This window comes from Podarcis bocagei (assembly GCF_964188305.1).
Source record: "Podarcis bocagei genome assembly, chromosome: 9".
Lineage (NCBI taxonomy): Eukaryota > Metazoa > Chordata > Lepidosauria > Squamata > Lacertidae > Podarcis > Podarcis bocagei.
In genome coordinates, this window is record NC_138134.1 from 77,055,198 (window position 1) to 77,061,197 (window position 6,000).

General features: G+C 44.8%; 1 long non-coding RNA gene across 1 annotated transcript; it reads right to left on the reverse strand.

The window, feature by feature from the left end:
* Nucleotides 1–84: 84 nt before the first annotated feature.
* On the reverse strand, nucleotides 85–5,624 carry LOC308594438. Its single transcript, XR_014011480.1, has 3 exons — nucleotides 5,551–5,624; nucleotides 1,814–1,929; nucleotides 85–115 (listed from the first exon to the last, which is right to left on the reverse strand). It is a non-coding gene; the product is annotated as an uncharacterized lncRNA (long non-coding RNA).
* Between the last annotated feature and the right edge of the window lie 376 nt (nucleotides 5,625–6,000).

Sequence of the window (6,000 nt, forward strand, 5' to 3'; positions counted from 1 at the left end):
CCAGATTCCACTGGTACAATCTTCCAGCTCCAACTGGCAGCTTCTGATGTCCCGGCGATCGTAATACGTGGCTGGAGGGCTGCGTCTGACCTGGCAGGTTATGAGAAGTGCAGGCCTGTGTGAATCAAAGGGGAAGAGAGGGGGATTATTGGAGTCATAGAATTGTAGAGTTGCGGCCATCTAGTCCAACCCCCTGGAGTGAAGAAGATGGTTGTTGTTTTTATTCTGTCTTTTATCAGGGGGTTTGGGCTGGGTGTTCATCAGTAGGCGGATGATACCCAGCTCTACCACTCTTTCAAATCAGAACCAGTGAAGGCAGTGAAGGTCCTGCTTGAGTGTCTGGAGGTGGTTGGAAGATGGACGGCGGCTAACAGATTGAGGTTGAATCCTGACAAGACAGAAGTACTGTTTTTTGGGGGACAGGGGGTGGGCGGGTGTGGAGGACTCCCTGGTCCTGAATGGGGTAACTGTGCCCCGAAGGACCAGGTGCACAGCCTGGGAGTCATTTTGGACTCACAGCTGTCCACGGAGGCGCAGGTCAATTCTGTTTCTAGGGCAGTTGTTTATCAGCTCCGTCTAGTACACAGGATGAGACCCTACCTGCCCGCAGACTGTCTCACCAGTCTGGTTACCGTATTTTTCGCCCTATAGGACGCACCAGCCCATAGGACGCATGTAGTTTTTTGGGGAGGATAAAGAAAAAAATTTTTATCCCCCCCCCCGAGCCACGGAAACTCCCGCAGGGCTCGCTAGGCTGCGATAGCTTCCCGAAGCGCAGGGCGCTCTGATTCAGTGCGCCCCTCACTTGGGCAAGCAGGCTACTATCCGCAGCCTAGGGAGCCCTGCGGGAACTCCCTTGGGCTCCCCAGGCTTACGGATAGCTTCCTGAAGCCTGGAGAGAGAGTGGGGTCAGTGCGCACCGACCCCTCTCACTCTCCAAGCTTCAGCGAAAGCCTGCATTCGCCCCATAGGATGCACACACATTTCCCCTTCAGTTTTGGAGGGGGAAAAGTGCGTCCTATAGGGCGAATAATACGGTATCTCCCGCTTGGACTACTGCAATGCGCTCTACGTAGGGCTACCTTTGAAGGTGACCCGGAAACTGCAGTTAATGCAGAATGCGGCAGCTAGACTGGTGACTGGGAGTGACTGCCAAGACCACATAACACCGGTCCTGAAAGACCTACATTGGCTCCCAGTACGTTTCTGAGCACAATTCAAAGTGTTGGTGCTGACCTTTAAAGTCCTAAACAGCCTCGGTCCAGTAGACCTGAAGGAGCGTCTCCACCTCCGTAGTTCTGCCCAGACACTGAGGTCCAGCTCCGAGTGCCTTCTGGCGGTTCCCTCATTGCGAGAAGTGAAGTTACAGGGAACCAGGCAGAGGGCCATCTCGGTGGTGGCACCCGCCCTGTGGAACGCCCTCCCTTCAGATGTGAAGGAAATAAGCAGCTATCTTATTTTTAAAAGAGATCTGAAGGCAGCCCTGTTTAGGGAAGTTTTAAATATTTAATGCTGTATTGTTTTTAACACTTGATTGGAAGCAGCCCGGAGTGGCTGGGGAAACTCAGCCAGATGGGCGGGGGTATAAATAATAAATTATTACTATTTTATTATTATTATTACAATCCCCCACGCCAAAGTCCCTGGAAGGCTGCAGAAACAAAACTCCGCGGTGGGGAAAGGAAGGGGGAATCGGCGCAGCCAGAGAGGGCCTGCCCTACGGAAGCTGCCCAACCGTGGATCTGAGGCCATACCAATTTGGCTCACGTGGTTTCAAACCCTGAAAATCACGTGGAAGAACTAGGGAACTTACCTTCAGGCCTGGGTCCAACTGGGAGCAAGTGGAGATTTCTGGGCCACCGTTTAAAAACCTCTGCCTTGGTCCATCGTTAATTCCCTTTTCATTGTGAACGTTCTGCTACTTGCATACTGGGAAGAGCGAATTGTTTTAAGGGCAAGTTACAGTCAAGCATAAAATGGCAGCGTTGGGAGGTACCCCCGAAGACCATCTAGTCCAACTATGAGAACCCCACAGTGGAAATGCCTTTTACGAAAACCCACAAAACGTGCAGACAAAATGCATCTACAGAAATGCAAACCAAGCCTGGGGAGCTCACCCCCTGTCTGCCAGCAACTCCTCCAAGAAAGCTCAGGGTGGGAAATGTAAGGATTTCCTAATTTTGCACGCACAACAACCCTGTGAAGTAGGTCAGGCTGCGAGACAGAGACTCATCAAGGTCTCTTCTTCTTAAGTGCAAGGTCTACACCATGGGTAGGCAAACTAAGGCCCGGGGGCCGGATACAGCCCAATCGCCTTCTAAATCCGGGAATCAGCGTGCTTTTACATGAGCAGAATGTGTGCTTTGATTTAAAATGTATCTCTGAGTTATTTGTGGGGCGCAGGAATTTGTTCATTCCCCCCCCCAAAAAAAAATAGTCTGGCCCCCGACAAGGTCTGAGGGACAGTGGACTGGCCCCCTGCTGAAAAAGTTTGCTGACCCCTGGTCTACACCCTAACAGCCAAGGAAAGCTTTTACACTTATTTGCTGGGATTTTACCCTCAAATTTCAGAGTCAAGAAATGCACCTGACAATTTGAAGTGCCTCTGGCCTCTCTTTCTCGCCCACTCTTTCTCAACTGGGGTCAGAGCCCAGCAAGCACTCAGGAGAGTGCTGCAAGTACTTACTTGAGGTGTATGAAAAGGAGGCCCCAATCCACTGGAATCCAAAGAGCCAAACAGCAGGAAAAGTTTGGGGAGCTCTTGCCTGCATTTAAAAGCAACCTGTGAGCAAGCAGAATTGGCTCCTCACCTTTATCCCAGGTGGGATATAAATGGCCCGCCCTTCATTTGCAGTGAAAAGGGCCAGATCCGAGACACAAACACCAAAAATGGCCACAATACACAAGGCACTTGTTCAGGAGTAACCCAATTCGTCTTGTTAGGGCTTCTCCCGGGGAGAGCAAACTGAGGACTGAGGCTACCCAAAGCCAAAAATCACTGAAGCCAAAATCTTCTGCTTGTTTACTGGAGAGTAAGCCCCCTCCCAAACTCAGTGGGTCTTACTTCTGAGTAGGTCTGATCCACACCAAACATTTAAAATAATCTTAGCCGACAAGACAGTAGCAATATATGAAAAAACACAATTCTTATAACTAACATCCTTTGTACTCCCAATGATGTGAATGATGGTAAAACTTGTAAAACAAGAAATTAAAAATGACTTCCAATTAGTCTCGCTGTACTTTATCTGTTGATCACACCGCAGTTATATATTTCTTATATAGTTTCTGTTAACTTCCCTACAAACTTATATTTATACAATGCAAGGTTCAGTCTAATTCTGCCAAGAAGTTTCCTTTTATATTGTAATTTTTTAAGTATTCTGTTTGTCAATTTATAGTTTGTTTATTTAATTGTATGTTTGTCTGTTGGTTGGTTTGCTTTCCTGGAATAAATGTATCTATTTTAAAACAATAAAGTTTTTTTAGAAATCTTAGCCATGACTTCCCCCATAGAATACCGGAACTATGGTTTGCTTAAGAATCTCCTTGACCTTACAGAGCTACAATTTCACCTCTTTTACTGTTAATTATCCTTAAAACATTTAAAACTACTTTTAACAGTTAATTTTAATTGTCCTTGTAATCCAACCAGTGGTTTTATTACAATCAAGTGACGTATATTTTTTTGTTAAATCGGTTTTTTTTAAATGCGTGTGATGGAGAACTTTAAAAAGAGGTTCCTAGACTGGAGGGATTTCTCCCAGAAACTTTTAAAGGATGGGGGCTCCAGGGGAAAAGGTGGGGCTTTGCTGAAACGCAAATGGGCAAACTCAAAAACAAGGAGGCTGCAAAGAACCACATCCAAAGCAATGTTTTTTGTACACTTCAGATTACAGTCGTACCTCGGGTTAAGTACTTAATTCGTTCCGGAGGTCCCTTCTTAACCTGAAACTGTTCTTAACCTGAAGCACCACTTTAGCTAATGGGGCCTCCTGCTGCCGCCGCGCTGCCGGAGCCTGATTTCTGTTCTCATCCTGAAGCAAAGTTCTTAACCTGAAGCACTATTTCTGGGTTAGCGGAGTCTGTAACCTGAAGCGTATGTAACCCGAGGTACTACTGTATATGTGCCATTTCATTCCACCAATCAGAGGATCACAAGTTTTTTTTTAGCTTTGCCCAAAGTTGTTTGCCCTTTTTGAGCCAGGAATCAGCAAAAACAAAACAGTCAACGTCGGTTGTCCTAAGTCCAGATGTTCCCGGACATTTAGCCAATTTCCACCTGGACGCCCTGTCAGGATGCCATTTAAAAGACGATATGCGTAATATATTGAATATAATTGAATACTTAGAAACCAAGATAAATAAACAAGCCGCATTATTTTTTATAGACGCGGAGAAGGCATTTAATCATGTGTCTTGGTTCTTTATGAAAAAGAATCTAGAAAATGGGTCTAGGCTTTTAAAGATGTATAGAGGCAATTTATAAAGATCAAAATGTGAAACCTATCGTGAATAACGGATTGACAGAGAGCTTTCAAATCACAAAGGGTACAAGACTCTATTGTTCATATCAACACTTGATGTGCTATTACAAAACATGAGACAGAAATAATTACAGGAATAAAATGCAGGGTAAAAGAAGAATATGAAGTCAAAGTGTTCGCTGATGATATAGCCTTAACATTAAAGGAATCACAATCCTCAACAGTGGAAGTGTTAAAAGTAATTGAAGAATTCGGATCAATGGCAGGACTTAAAATTAATAAAAACAAAACAAAACAAAAACAATGCTAAAAAATATGAATGTGGAACAATTGGATCAGTTACAAAGTAAAACGGAAATAACAGTGGTAAAGAAAAGAAAATACTTGGGTGTCTGCCTGTCCCCCCAAAATACTAACCTATTCAAGGATAACTACACAATAACATGGAAAGAAGTAAAAACAAATTTCCACCTGGACACTTCTCTGGATTCGAACAGTTTAATATTTACAGTACAGTAAGGGAAAGCAGCTATGGTACTTCTGTACTGTAAAAGGCAGTTGCAGGGCCTTTTGGTCTTGGCTAGGCCACACAGACTTGAAATAAAACAGAATTGTCCCCCAAAAAAGAGTTTTATGAAATGATTATTTCCTCCAACACATGCGAGGATTGCAACCTGTTAAGCAAGCAGCTGCACAGGCTCCCTGCAGGAGGAGCACAGAAACCCTATTTGGGCTACTCTGGAAGTAACAGGGCAACCCCATTCATAAGGTTTTCCTTCCAGAGTTAATGGCTCAGAGGTTTATTTTGCTGCAACGTTTAGCTTATTTGTCTTAGTTGCTGCTGCTTTGTTAACAGAGTTTTATGGGTTGCCATTGTTCTATTGCTGATTTGTTGATGATTTCGTATTGAGCTATTGTTATTTACTGTTTGAAAGTCGCTTTGGGATTCGTTCAATCAATCAATCAATCAATCAATCAATCAATCAATCACCCCACCAACCATATTTCCTCTCTCTCCCCCTGCTTTGCAAAGAATCCACTCCGGCTCTTACAGGCCACTTACCGATGTTAGCAGCCCTTGCAACTGCAGCCTGCAGCTCCTGAGCACGTGCAAAGAACAAACCGCTCCCCCCCAAACGCGCCCATCGGGACTTCAGCGCCCCCTGTTGGCCGCGTTTATTATGGCACTTAAGGAATGCGCTTTGGGCATCTGCATGGCCTTAAAGGAGCCGTGCTCCGGGTCAAGGTCAAGGAAATGGGTCCATTTACAAATGAAGCTGTATTCGAGGGATGAAAGGACATATGATTTTTGACATGATTGAGAATCAAATAGCCAGGGACGGAGAACTTGAAAGCGTTAAGACAGAAAATATGAAAACAATGAAAAGAGGCAGGAACGAACATTTGGAGATATGCTTCAGAGGTCCAGACTATGGGGAGCCCGGAAAAATTAATAATTTCAATTTGGACTACAATTTGGACTTTTAAAAAAATTTTAGTTTCTTGATTTTAA